This window comes from Terrapene carolina, unplaced genomic scaffold (assembly GCF_002925995.2).
Source record: "Terrapene carolina triunguis isolate 2854851 unplaced genomic scaffold, T_m_triunguis-2.0 Scaffold113, whole genome shotgun sequence".
Classification (NCBI taxonomy): Eukaryota; Metazoa; Chordata; order Testudines; family Emydidae; genus Terrapene; species Terrapene triunguis.
In genome coordinates this window covers 14,012,298-14,027,342 of record NW_020664464.1, presented here as the reverse complement: position 1 = coordinate 14,027,342, position 15,045 = coordinate 14,012,298, and the positions used below count along the sequence as shown (strand labels likewise).

The 15,045-nt window shown below is 43.1% G+C and overlaps 1 protein-coding gene across 6 annotated transcripts in view; it reads left to right on the top strand.

The window, feature by feature from the left end:
- Positions 1–15,045, top strand: part of TJP2 (tight junction protein 2) — a 91,035-nt gene that overhangs the window by 30,785 nt on the left and 45,205 nt on the right. For 2 of the 6 annotated variants that reach the window (XM_024200160.2, XM_024200155.3), the window contains exon 1: positions 6,365–6,410. The exons of 3 other annotated variants lie outside the window; for them this stretch is intronic. The gene's annotated coding sequence lies outside the window, so the exon portion shown is untranslated. Of the gene's footprint in view, positions 1–6,364; positions 6,411–14,012; positions 14,088–15,045 lie in introns of those variants that run through there. One more of the 6 variants, XM_026652378.2, reaches the window with a different exon arrangement.

Here is a 15,045-nt window from a genome sequence, read left to right as displayed (position 1 = left end):
GGGGCTGCCCGAAGCCGGTAGCGCTCGGGCAGCTTGGCGCTTACAGAGCCCAGGAGTTCAGGGAGCACAGCAGCTCCCGGCGCCCGCTCTAAGGTAAGCCAGGGAGTATTTTTCCTGGACATGTTCGGCTTTTTGGAAATTCGCCCCGGACGGGGGTTTGATTACCAAATAGCCGGACATGTCCGGGAAAAGCCGGACGTATGGTAACCCTAAGAAAATGAGAGATGGGGACGATGGGCCTCCTGAAATAAGTTTGGCCCTCAGGATGAAAAGATTGGACATTGCTTCTATAAAACATTTGGCTGCAATTCTGCTTTGTTGTTCTGCAATGGAACGAGCTGAAGACAAGTGTGTGTTCTGAATTTAAGTCCTCATTACAAATCTTGCCTTTTCAGGGTGCTGCTGCATAGCAGTGCTCTCTGTGAAGGGTAGTTTAGAAAGAAGGGTCGGGAGACTGAACTAGAGAAGAATTGGGTTACAAGGCTTGGTGTACAGCAGCAGTTCTCAGCCGGGGTCCACCGCTTATTGGGGGGTCTGTGAGCCTTTTCAGGGGGTCTGCCAAGCAGGGCCACCCTGAGCCCCAGTACCCGGCGGCTGAAGCTTGGAGTCTTGAGCCCCGCCCTGTGGGGCTAAAGCCCTGACCCTCAGCACCCCCTGCTCCCCCGGACAGAAGGCCTGAGTCCTGGCTCCCTGTGGGCAGAGGCGTAGCGAGCGCCCTCCGTACCCTCCGACCGGAGGGGTCCCCGCAAGGAAGGGGGCCCCTAAAAGTGGCAAAATAAATACCGCATTCCAGTTTCTGCATTGTAAGGGGCCCCGCCCGGACATATGTTCGGAGGGGGCCACGTTCTTTGTTGCTACGGCCCTGCCTGTGGGGCAGAACCCCAGAGCTCCAGCAGAAGCCCCACGCCACCCCCCGCCCCATGGGGCAGAAGCCCCAAGTCCTCCAGACCCCCCTCAGCCCTGTGGGGCAGAAGCTCCCACCTGTAGCTGAAACCCAGAGCCCTTCCACCACCACCACCCGCAGCTGAAGCCTGGAGCCGCCCCTGCCCCTTGCAGGGCGGTGGCGTTTTTACAGTATGTTGTTGGGAGGGATTCGGAAAGAAAAAGGTTGAGAACCCCTGGTGTACAGGAAATCCTCCATTGTTTTCTCTGTAAGCATGTGCATACATCAAACAAAGTAATATGCTGTTTGCACTTTTCTAAAGTGTTATTACATCTGTACGCTCCCTGTATTACTCAGCTGTTGTCTTCTCTTCCCTTATCTGTGCATCTTATATGCACAGGCAGGCCTCTCTGTCTGGGGTAGGCATGGGGGGGAAGCAATTTTTTTGAAGCTTTAGTTCTTTGCAACCAACTCTTGCCCCATCCTCCTGGAGTTGCGTTGTTCTGGTGGTTGAATGATAGAGCTGGAGAGAGAAAATTACAGTCCCTTTTTCTGATTCAAGCAGTGTGATTTCTATCAGACTCCCTCTTTTCAAAGCTTCTGTACATTCCTTTCTAGTTTCAGCAAGCTTCTGAATATACTGTCGAGAAAATATGCTCTTTCTCTGCAGACCATACCAGCTTTAGCTTTGTGTTCTATAAACACTGCTGATCTACATCCTTCTCATAGATTTGAAGGCCAGAAGGGTCCATTGTGATCATCTAGTCCAATGGTTCTCAATCTTTTTGGGCTCAGGACCCTACTCAGACTGCTTTTGTCATGACGGCTGGGCCAAACCTGAGTGGTGCTGGGACCCCAGAAGTTGCAGTCCCTGGAGCAGGGAGGCGAGCCCAGACAGCCACATGGGACAGGAGCTGCCACGCAGTGCTATAACTAGGCATGGTATGGTACTGCCACCCTTACTTCTGCGCTGCTGGTGGTGGCAGCACTGCCTTCAGAGCTGGGTGGCCAGAGAATGGAGGCTGCTGGCCGGGAGCCCAGCTCTGAAAGCAGCGCTGCTGCCAGCAGCAGGGCAGAAGTAAGGGTGGCAATACTATGCTTGCTGCAGGGCTTTTATCCCCTACAATTTTTTTCATGTTTTTGTCTGTCTGTCTCTCTCTTCCCGCCCTCCCCCCCCAGCTTTGCGCCCTGGGTGGCTGGCCAGCTCACCCTGCCCTGGTTACAGCCCTGCTGCCACATGACCCTTTGAAATATTTTGGCAACCCAATTTTGGTCCCCACACATGGGTTGAGAAACCTGTGACTTCCTGTGTAACATAGGCCATAGAACTTCCCCATAATTATTTCTAACGCTAACCTTTTAGAAAAAATACAATCTTGATTTAAAAATTGTTGGTGATGGAGAATCCACCACAATCCTTGGTAAATAGTTCCAATGGCTAATTTACCTTCACTGTTAAAAGTTTGCCTTATTTCCAGTCTAAATTTGTCTAGCTTCAACTTCCAGCCATTGGATCATGTTATATCTTTATCTGCTCCATTGAAGAGCCCATTATTAAATATTTGTTCCCCATGTAGATATTTATAAACTGTAATCAAGTCACCCCTTAACCACCTTTTTGTTAAGCTAAATAGATGGAACTCCTTGAGTCTATCACTGTAAGGCATGTTTTCTAATCCTTTTAATCATTCTTCTGGCTCTTCTCTGAACCCTCTCCAATTTATCAACATCCTTCTGGAATTGTGGGCACCAGAACTGGACACATTATTCCAGCAATGGTTGCACCAGCGGCAAATATAGAGGCAGTGCCGGTGCTAGCCAACTGGGGACCCGAAGCAGGAATATTTTGCCCCCACCCCACATACTAATAATTAATAGGTGGCCCCTTTGAATTGCTCTGTGCTCTAAGCAGTTGTTTAGTCTGCTTATGCCTAGCGCCAGCTCTATAATAGAGGTAAAATAATCTTTCTACTCCTACTCTAGATCCCCTTGTTTGTGCATCTAAGGATTGCATTAGCTGTTTTGGCCACATCATCACACTAAGAGCTTGTATTCAGATGATTATCCATCACAACCCCAAAGTCTTTTTTAGAGTCACTGCATTCCAAGATAGAGTCCCCCCCATCCTGTAAGTATGGCCTACATTCTTTGTTCCTAGATTTATACATTTACAGTTAGCTGTATTAAAACCCATGTTTGCTCATGCACAGTTTACCAAGTGATCTAGAGTGCTCTGTATCTGTGACTTGTCCTATTCATTATTTACCACTCTCCCAATTTTTTGTCATCTGCAAACTTTATCAGTGACAATTTTATGTTCCCTTTCAGGTCATTGATTAATAATGTTAAATAGTATAAGGGGCCAAGAACAGATCCTTGTGGGACCACACAGGAAATACACCTGCTCAATAATGATTCCCCATTTACCATTACAATTTGAAACCTATCAGCTAGCTATTTTTTAATCCATTTCATGTGTGCCATGTTAATTTTATGTTATCTGAGTTTTTTAGTCACAATATCGTGTGATACCAAGTCAAATGGCTTAAAGACTTCTAAATATATTATGTCAACACTATTACCTTTATCGACCAAAATTGTAATCTCATTAAAAAAATACCAAGTTAGTTTGACAGTATTTATTTTCCATAAACCCAGGTTGATTTGCATTAATTACATTACCCTCTTTTAATTCTTCATTAATTGAGTCCTGTATCAGCCACTCCATTATCTTGTCCAGGATCAATGTCAGGCTGACAGGCCTATCATTACCCAGGTCATCCCTTTTGCCCTTTAAAAAAAAAAAAAAAAGTACTTCAAGACTTATTGAAAATCCACATTAATGGTTCAGTGAGATCCTCGGCCAGCTCTTCTTTAAAATCTTGGATGCAAGTTATCTGGACCTGCTGATTTTAAAATGTCTAACTTTAGTAGCTTCTGTTTAACATCCTATTGAGATACTAGTGGAATTAACAGAGTGTTATCATCAGCATGTGATGAGACTATATTATCTGTTCCCCCACCCAATGCAGAACAGAGAAGTGTTAAATAAATATTTGGGGGTTTTTTCTGCATTATTATTGGGAATTCTACCATTCCCATCTACTAATGGACCAATACCATCCTTGGGATTCTTAAAACTCCTTATTTGTCCTGTGACATAGTGCAGTGGGTGAACTGGTGAGCCTGCACTCTAATCATCCAGATGTTAATTAGTTCCCCTTGAGAAAGCTGATGGGGGTAATCAGACAATCGGGGCTGGCCAGGTAAATGGGCGAAGGAGCCAATTACCCCATCAGACCAAGGCTGATAAAGAGACAGGAAGGACATGCCAAAGAGGAGAGCGGGGATCAGGGCTAGTTGAGCTCAGCAACTCAGAGGCCTCAAGAGTGGGAGACCTCTGTTCCCCTCAGGTCCTGGGGAGAGGGCCAAAAAGCACAGTTGGTGCTATAAATAGATTGTTCACAGGGGCTGTTGTAGAAATGGTGGAGGGAAATAAATAAAATAAAAGGGTATGGTGAATGCACAACAACTGGAGTCCATACAGTTTCTGCAGGGAAGAAGGCAGGAGTGGAGCCATGCCCTGTGACCGTTCTGAACTCTGCTGGCCATAGATTTCTCCTTGCTTGCTTTTCTTATCCTTGTACTAGCACATTCAATTTCTGAATTAATGTAAAAGTTTACATATAAAACAGCAGCCCATGAGCAAAGCATTTTGGTTTGTTTTATTTGTGTTTGTTCTGGATGGGGAGAAAAGTAACATTTTTAGATGACAAACTTTATTAGGAAGAAATATCAAACTTTCTACACTTAAGCAGGCATAACATATCTGTTTGGCACGAAAACTATAATGTTGAGATCTCTGCTGTTGCAAGATATTACTTTGTGGAAAGTAGGGTAACAGTGAATTATTCAGAAATTGTCTAAAACATATATAATAAAAGATTAGACACTATTGCAGGAATGCTATTACCCATCTAAAAGTCACTGTCTTCCCATTTAGATCTTGAATACATAATAGCTTTTTTCCCTCTTAATAAAAAGTATTAATCCTTCCTAGAAAAGGATATCACAGATGCTAGCCACTGGGAATATGAATAGGTTGCTCAAAAATGAAGTTTTACCAGATAGGGAGGTATAATGATCCAAATCAGGAAAACAGAAATCCCCAGACCAGGAATACCCTGATGTGGAAGGGGAGAGGAATAAATTTATTTACAGTCAGTGGATGCTATTTATGACTACTCAAAGTGAGCTTTGGGCAATGGGAAGGAAGTCCTGGAAACAATGAGTTTTTCAGGGAGGCAGAGATGGGGAAATGTTTTTATAGACTAGAGATGTGCCAAAACTTTTGAGTGACTTAGTAATTTAAAAAAACAACACCCATAAGCTATAAATAACCAATCAAATTTAGATTAGGCTTTTCATATGGTGAGTGTAAATATTCTGCTAAAAATAGGGCCACAAACTTCCCTTTTAATCTTTGGCAAGTCCTTTTACATCTCTGTACCTGTTTCCACATCTGTGAAGTAGGCATGACAATACTTCCCTACCCAGTGGGAATGAAAATACTTCCTTACTTCCCAGCGTCGTTGTAAGGCTTAATTGGTTAATGTTTGTGAAATGCTCTCAGGTCCTCTTTTGGGGTGGCTCTAATAGTACAAAGTCCTATTATTGGCATGGGATTTCATGAGTAGCTTCTCTGTCTCTGACTCAGCTATTCTTCTTGCTTCAGTGTGTGACAGGGGCCAGGGCTTGATGGACAGTATGTCTCTGTGCGCAGCAGTCTAATTACTTTGCAAACTTCCTTCGAAATGGGGTCAGCTGATCTGAAAGCGGGCAGCATTTCTGGAGCTGGTGCATTGAATGGGTAATTCAATTCCCCCCTCCCATCGTGTGAGGCGTAAAGCGAACAATTAATTCCCCGCAGGCGGCTCTCTCTGAACTTCCAAGGGGGAAGAAGAAATGTTACAATGGGAGCTGCACAGGGTTCCACCAGGAGCAAACCAATTGGACCTGCAGGGGGGAGGGAACAGGTCTGTAACAAATATCCTCAACCCATCCCTACTTCCCTTCCTGCCTGATTTCCATTCAGCTCAGGGAGGCTTCTTTTGTCCACTTCCCCGTAGGGTAAAGCTGCTGTGAAACAGGGAGATGTATGTGGTTAAGCGACACCCCTGCACAGAAAATGGTAGTGACGTACAGTACAGTGTGTTGCCCCAGGGTGGTCGCACTTGGCGATGGAAGGGTTAGTTACAGTTGCATCGTGGCTCTGGGATTAACAGTCCCAGGGGAAGGTGAGGGTGCGGGGGGTTCTGGGGGTGGGATCTCGGGGAAATTATGGCCCAAAGAGCCTGAGTTTGTTTAGAGTAGCAAAGTGCAAGAGACAAGCCACTCCAAAAGGGAGGTGGAGGTGGGGGTGGGGTGTGTCTGCATCTCCCCTCCCAAGTGCGATACCCCAGAGATGCTGGCCAGAGGAGGAGATCACTTGCTGTACCCTGGGCGGGAGCTCTCAGCATGGCTCGGGGTAAGTGTGCTCTGTTTTGGCATAATTTCTCTCTCCCTCCCCCTCTCTTTTAAGGGGGTTCTGTGAAGCTGGAAGGAGTTCAGGGGACTACAGCAGAGATGCTGATCTGCTCAGCCCTGCTGTAGCTGGAACTTTCTCAGTTGGCAGGCACAGTTACATCTATAGCAATAAGTCTTTCAATGAATAAAAAGCTGACTATAAAGTTACTTGACTGTTGACAATGGTAATTTTTGTAACAACAATATCCTGCCTTTGTTGACATAAATGCTGCCCTGGTCCTGTTTTCCTCCCCCATTGGTGGTGAAACTCTCTTTGGGATGCATTTGCTTTGTTAATTTCATAGCACTATAGGTTTGCATGGTGCTTTTAACAATACAAACAGAGAGGAATTGTGGATATGAGAAAAAAACGTTTCCAGTTATTATGGGCCTGAGTTAGGCTGATTTGTTCTGCTCCAGCAATCGTAGATCTGTTTTCTAACTCTTTAGCAGCAGCGTGGGTTAATGTTGAAGGATTATGAAACTCCTGGATTTTCAGTTAAATCAAACCCTAATGAGCTTTGTTGTAATTAACATCCTTCCTGGAATGCTCTAAAATATGTTATGGTTTGTTTGTTTTTTGGTCTGAGATTCAACTTCAATTGCTTGACTTCATGCATTCTATATTTTTAAACATATTATTTGTGCTCTGGACAAAAATAGTTCTTACTGGGAGTAGAGAACTACTGTACATGTAAGCCATTAACTTTATTTTTTTTTTAAAGAAAATAATTTACACATTTCATGCAAAAGTATTTGCTTTTTTTGCACTCTCCTGAACTAAAATAACTGACTTAAGTGTTGTACAATTAAATTTCTTTTTTGTTTTTAGTATACATGGATTGTGGGACTTGGGGGGCTCAGGTGATTATTAGTGTGAAATACAGTTTCTTATCTCTAGTTCCCCAGTTAAAATATGACCAACGGCCACAGTAAATAAAAAGTAACTTGTTTAGTGATTTGTGGAATCAGTTGGTAGTCTCAGACCATTTCCTGTATGTTTTGTGGTAGGATTTGTATTTTGTTTTTAATAAGTATATAATATGTCAGTATAGTAATGTGGACACACATCAGCTGTCACATAAACTATAATTCAGTTTTCTTTCCTGTTTTAAAAAAATAAAATAAAAACCACCCTTGAAACATTCAAATTATATACATAAGTAATCTGTGTAATGCTGTGCTCCCATTACTGTTACCCTATTCTCCCCATCCTACTCTCTTTGTCGTCTGCTGCACCCACCTGTTTCAACTTTCAAAATCAAGTTTGTCGTTTTGGTAGAAGAGATGATCTTTCACAATATGTCTGTACAGCACCTAGCACAATCTTGATGTGGAGTCTCTGGGGGCCACTGTAACAGAAATAACTAGAGTTACCTGTGCTGCTAGACTGAATATAGATATATAAGCCCTTGTGAAAACCGACTGATTATCTTATCCCTAGGAGTGGTCCCTCTAGGCTCGATTGTGTCCCTCTAGGCTCGATTTGAGCTACACAGATCAAGGTGAGTGTTGAAGCTTGACCTTGCACAGCCACAGTGTCTGTTCTGGTAGCCCTGGGATCTGAAATCTAGAGATTGGCACTGTGCACAATGATTACTTTCTCACTTAAAATAAATAAAACAATTGTGCATATTTTCAGTGTAAAAAATGAAGTTATTCCTGGAATAAGACATTCTATGATGAGATTCAGCTCAATAGCCCACCCTTAAATCTCAGAAAAAAGTTCTGTGTTGGAAAACTTTGATTAACTGCTGTAGAGCAGTTCTGAAAGCACAGAATTCAGCCTGTGAGAATTCAGATTTTTGATTTTTTTTTTCATGTAAGGAAACCATTTTGCTACATGAATTATTTTACCTAATAATACCACATGTTCAAGGTGTTAAGGGGGCCTGTGGAGTTCTGCATTAATTTAGGGAATCATGGAACAGTTTCTCTCTTTTCCAGCCACTTCAAACTATTTAGATGGCAGAATGTGGCCCTAACTGGCCAACTGAGAATTTCTCTAGAGCAGATTGCAGAAGAGTTCTCAGCTGGCATAAACCCCACATACCCAACTACCACACCAACTTCCCCCAAGCTGTGGTGTCGGACACAAGTTAGGGAAGGGGCAGACCGCATCTGTGCTACACCATTTCATAACTGGCATGGTCCCTTAGAGATCATCACCAACTGGGGTAAGTTAGAGCAGCCCCAAAACTGTTCTAATTTACATGGATGGGCTGTGGCTGGAGCAAATGCATCACGAGAATCAAGGATGTGAAACTTGCTCCCTTATGCCCATCCCACACTCAACACAAGAGAGGATGTCAGCACAAGGAGGAAACTGTGCCTATATTTGTAGAAAGACTACATGTATATTGCTGACGCTTATTTAACTTCTGGTGAAATTCTTCAACACTGATTAGCTGTAACTGACCAGAGTTCAGGGAGGACCAAATCCACTTCCGTTGTCCTCATATTTTCAGAGCTCAGCATGTACAAAGCTAGACTAGTGATTTTAAGTGTAATTGTGAGATTTACTGTCAAATTAGGGTTTGATGGGAGAGAAAGATTAAGAGTTTAATAAAATGGATACAAATTTTAGTACTGCTTTCATTGGTGTGAGTAGAATTCTGGAGCTGTTGAATTCTGTGGCAAAACTTCCATTGACTTCAGTGGCACCAGGATTTCACCCTTTGTCTTTATTTGCACTGTGCCACAAACTTTCTTTGCCTTCAGTATCTGATGTGGAGTCAACATCAGAGGAAAATTTGATACTGTCAGGTATCCATTGAATGAAGAGGCTGTTTGAAATAGTTATGATTAGAAAGCCAGTCACTCTTTGAATACACTGCACTCTCTCTTTGTTTTATATATAGCAGGAAGGGACTAGATGGCTCAGGGATACAAAGTTTCTCATCATTCCAATCCAGCACAGCACCATAATGACTTATGGCAGACACTAAGTAATGGTGGTTGGTCTCAGTCCAACCGCAGGTTCCCATGTCACCAAACTATCGTTATAACCAGCAGAAAGAATGGAAGGATTGAGCTACCCTCTTGCCCATTAAGGTGATGGTTTTAAAATATGTTCGGAGGCTTGTGTTTCTGTTGTCCCATTCTGTGGACAGAGGATAAAACTCTCCAGTGCAGTCAATCTGACACCTTTCATGAGCATATTAACTTATGATATTTTAAAAACTCATTGTTAATTATGTTCCTCATATGCAGGGCCCGCTCTAGGCACCAGCAAAACAAGCTGGTGCTTGGGGCGGCACATTTTTAGGGGTGGCATGGCCGGCGCCAGAATGCCGCCCCTAAAAATGTGGCCCAGCCGCCCTAGCTCACCTCCACTGCTGCTGCTGCTCGCGCGCCGCTACTCGCCCTCCCTCCCAGGTTCTCAAACCTGGGAGGGAGGGGGAGATCCCGAGCGGCCGCAGCGTGCAAAACTGCCGTTTCGCGCGCCGCTGCTCCCCCTCCCTCCCAGGCTCTCAAACCTGGGAGGGAGGGGGAGACTCCGAGTGGCCGCGGTGCGGGCGCCGCTTCTCCCCCTCCCTCCTAGGCTTGAGAGCCTGGGGGGAGGAGGCAGGGAAGGGGCGGAGTTGAGGTGGGGCCGGGGGGGGGGGATTAAAAAAAGGGGGGGGGGGAAAGGTGGCCAAAATTGTTTTTGCCTTGGGCGGCAAAAATCCTAGAGCCGGCCCTGCTCATATGCTGGTTATTAGTGGACAGAATAACTTTTCTCTTAGAAAAAAAGGCATCTTAGGCATCATCTTTCCATTTTGTGTTCTTTAAAATAATCTAAAAAGAATTTATCTGAAATTTTCTTTTCGTAGTTTCATGCATATATCTTGTCCTTTGAAGATCTTTATTTAAAAAAGAGAAAAGGTGGCCACAGTGCCCAGGTATTTCTAACAATGAGTCATGAGAAAAGAGAAAACAATAGAGGCACCAGAGCGCTTTTCAAACATATTAAGGTCTTTGTACATCAGTGGTAAGGCAACTTCATTGGGATTTTATGTAAATGATATTGTAGAATTTTTTAAAATTTCCTTTCAGATTAACTGAACTATCTCTTTGAAAAAGTTGTTCAAAATCCTAAATCACTGACAGAATTAATAGGTGGACTTACAATACAAATACATTCATTTTAAAACAGTATTTTGAAAATACTTTCACCTGCCAGACATAAACTCAGAGTTCTGTGTTTTTCCTACCAGCATTGATTACATCTTTCTGTAAATACCTATCATAGAGGAAAATTCTGCTCATGAATTCATGCCCGTAGCTTCCACTGTATGATTTGGTATGTATGAATGATATATATTTATTTAGATTTATAAAATAGCAGGAAGTGCCTTTCTGAATTCTCCAGATCCTCTGTCAAAGACTTTAAAAATAAAATAAATAGAGAGGTAATACCAAATAACCAGGCAGCACAAAAATGAGCCAATTTCTTCATCTTCCAAAAACATACCACTATCAATATTTGCTTCATCAGCAGCCCTCCACAATATGTGTGCCTTAAAAGATGTCCTGTTGATATACAGTCAACAGCAACAAAAGAGATTAATGGCAAGATAGTCTTGACCTAATGGTTTCTTGATATAGCTGCGAGAAGTGAGATGCATATATATTATTCAGTTATAGTTTAAATAATGTACATATGCAATATATGATGTTAGTCTTCCCTTTACTCTCTCTTCTTCAGTCTGTGTTGACAAGGCATTTCAAAGGCTCTTATCTGGTAAAATGTCACTTATGAAGCTTGAGAAATTTTGAGTGTCTCATGTGCTTGTCAGGGGGTACTTGGGTCATCCAGTTATGCTGTCATACCAGGCTTCACAAAGAGATCTGTGAGAAGTAAATTGGCTTTTTTTTTTTAAAGCTGTGTTGCTTGCTTCCAGGCTCAGCAGTTGGCTCAAATTACACCTTGTTCTCTGTTCCAAAGCTGACACTGCAAAATCTGTCTGCTATTGTGAAATTATTTGTTGTCGTCTAATGGCCAGGGTTCTTCTGCGTAATTCAGAATATTTATTTGAGATGGACCTATCTCAGGAGACGTGAAATATCTTGGTTCCACCATTAAATGGTTTTATGGATAACCCTCAGTTTCACGTGCAATAATCTAGTTGAGCTATTCTAGAGGTAAAAATAGGGACACTTTTAGATGTTCTGCAATATCAATTTATTTTTAAACAATTATTTATATTATTACCATGACGATAGCTCAGCAAATCAATAGGGTATGTAACAAGTACAGTCTTGCATTCAGATGCCACTGAAACCTTACATTTCTATAACTAGCTTAACACAAGCATGTGAACTATGTTTATTGTTCAGTTTATCATATTGTTGTTATAGTGATGCTACAGTCTGGGTCGGTGCAAGGAAGTTTTGCACCCTAGGCGAAACTTTCACCTTGCGCCACCCCCCCCCCCCCCCCAGCCCCCCCCCCCCCCCGGGGAACCCCCCCCCCCACGGAAGCTAACCCCGCCCGGGGAGCCCGCCCTAGCTCACCTCGGCTCCGCCTCCTCCACTGAGCATGCCGGCGCCGCTCTAATTTTCCTCCCCTCCCAGGCTTGCGGCGCCGATTGGAGGAGAATTAGAGCGGGGCCTGTGTGCTCAGTGGCCCTCCCTGTGCCCGCCCCCCCCACCCCCCGCCGCAGCTCACCTCCACTCCACCTCCTCACCTGAGCGGGCTTTTAGGCACCCTCAACCACTAAGCGCCCTAGGCGGCCGCCTAGTTCGCCTAGTGGTTGCACCGGCCCTGGCTACAGTCATAGTTGAGAAGACATTTTCATTCTAAACTTCTGTTTTCAAACACTTCCAACTTTCCAAAAATATTACTTAGCATGGAATTATGTATGTTCTTGGCCAAATGTTTAATTTGTTTGGCTGCACTTCTGTTGGGCCACTTACTGAGTTATCAGATTTTTGTGTGTGCATTAGCTCAAACAGGATATATTTTTATTTTTATAATCAGCCTTTCTTATCAAGGACTGTTGCATCAGAGATACTCCTCACTGATAATATTCTGCTTCATAGTTCCAGGGGTGGGGTTGAGGCCAGAGGATTACATTCTTCAAAATTGTGTATAAATGCTGTACTTTTTTGGTTTGTCAAATGAAAGGCACTGTGATTTCCACTTTTCCCCTAGTCATGTCATTTTAATATTCTCAGGGCCTGATTTTGGAACCCTAATTCCTGGGGAGAAGTAGTTATTCATGCCAGTAGTCCCATACTACTGATGTGAATAGGTTCTACCCAGTGTAAGTAAGGCTTAGCTAACATTGATTGAAAAGACAGCCCAGAGAAGATGATCAAACAGAAAATAATGTAACATTCCAGTCCAGAGATGGGCAGGATAAAATTCTTGCCATTAGTAGGGAACTTTACCCTCCCTTGCCCTTCTCTCCAATCCCTTGAGAAGGGAGTGGAAAATCCAAGAATTTTCCATTTTGTTACGTTACTCTTATCTCTCTCTGATCCAAAAGCACTAAGGAGGCTGTTGGCAGAGTGAGCATGTAGGTGAGTTGCCCTCACAGCCTCTCACGGAATATTGTCGTAAGCTCACTCAAATGGAGGCAACCCTTGAAGTAATTTATTTTTTTTAGAGTCCTAACATTAAATGTGTGTAAGTTTAAGGATCAACATAATTTTAAATTGGTAAACCGGCTGCTCCTATGATGCTGTCTCAGAAGATTTAGTTCTTACCTACCCTAAAGGCTCAATGTAGGATAGAAATGTGGGTTCACTGCTCCAGGAGGGACCCTGGGGAGGAAATATAGTTATGGGTCCTTTTCTGCTCCCCTTTGCTCATGGGGGAGAAAGTTAACTTACTACAGCTCTTTATAGGGTGTGGTTCACTTAATCCCCCTGCTTCATGGTAGCTGGCATGTTGAATAGGAGGTTGGGCAAAATCAAAGCTCCACGCCCTTCATCCTTTCTCTGCCCACCTGCTTGGGAGGAGTGCAAGTACCTGGCATGCAGACCCTGTTTTCCCAAGCCCCCGCACCTATAGCCTTGATGAGGGGTAACGTGATCAAGTATGGGGTGGGCTTGGTCCCAATCTAGCTTTTAGTCAGTGTAATCAAAACCTAGTTAGTGTGTGTGTGTGTGTGTGTGTGTGTGTGTGTGTGTGTGTGTGTGTGTAAGTAAAACCAGGCTCAACTTTCACCACTTTGAGAATTCTCAATTTGTAAACATGGACTGGTTCATCAGAAGCCAGGTGGATGTTTAAATTGATGAATGACTGAGTCAGGTTCATTGCTGACTCCCCATATGCAATCCCAGTGAAGCATGTGTAGAGCAAGCCCCTGAGACACCTTTGGAGGAAAAGTAGAGCTAACTGAGAGATTTTGGGGGGGGCCTGAACTACTGATTTGATGGGCCACAGATCACATAATCCATGTGAGATGAGGCCAAGGAAGAGATGAAAATTCAGGAAGCAGTTAAAGAGCAGCAGAGCGGATAGTTGCAGAATGTGCTGACCAATGGAAACTAGCAGTTTGGTGAAGAGTTTGCTAATGTATCAAACTCACACACTGACACATTCACAATTTTATCTTCTTCCTTTGCCTAGACCTCGCCTGCTGTTGCCAAGATCTAACAATTGCAGCGCAAACAGTTTACAGTGGTTGATACAATAGACAAAGAGGTCAGTGTCTGAATTCTCAAAAATAGCAGAAGTTTTTTGTGGCTATTGCTCTAATTCACCTCTCTGCGAGGTGACTTAGTGTACTTCCATGGTTCATAATTATTTTAATTGGCCATGTTGAAGTACGTATAAAGACATTAACAAATTAATTTAATACTGGCAGTCAAAATGCCAGAATTATTTTCTTCCAAAGGTATGAATTATTTGAGCAAAAGAGAGAACCTTCAAGTTTGACAAAGTTGAGACTAAAATTTTGTCTTTACCTATGCTATGTGATTGGGGTACTGCCTCGCATGTGGTATGTATATTTTGGAGAGAACTGTGTTGTGACCCTAAGTTCTGGGGTGAGTATGTAGTATTGGGGGGGGAGAGGCGTGGTGGACGTTGGTCTTTGAACACTTTAAAATAAAGACTGTCCAAACCATATAGAATTTGAGATTGTTCTGTGCGCTTTTATCCTCCAAGAAAAGAGAGCTAAACTGACTGATTATAATCTGTTTCTTATTGCTACAGGGGAACACTTTTATAACAACAGTAATGCCTGGAAGGGTATGGCCTATCATTCTTCTGTTAATAAAGCTAGAACAAAGGATAAGAGAAATGTTAATGGGAAAAGAAAATCTAATTTGGCTGAGACCAAACTGAAAAACTGACAATTGTTTTGAATTGTCTTATGTTATGACTGGATGATTAGGTATAAATGCTGACCTGCCTGGTTTTTATCCTAGCAATGAATGTGCTAGTGCTGGCTATAGTTTTAGTGCTTAAAGTATTGGATATTGATTTGTTTGAGGGGAGGGAACATTGATTATTTTGTTTATTATTTAAGGCATAATATAATGGTACTCTCATTGTGCAAGAAAATCTAGTTCTGGAGTCGATATCATTCCAATTGAGCAAGAAGAATCTAAACTACTGTTGTGGGTCATGGACACCCATGAGCTATTCTATTAACTGA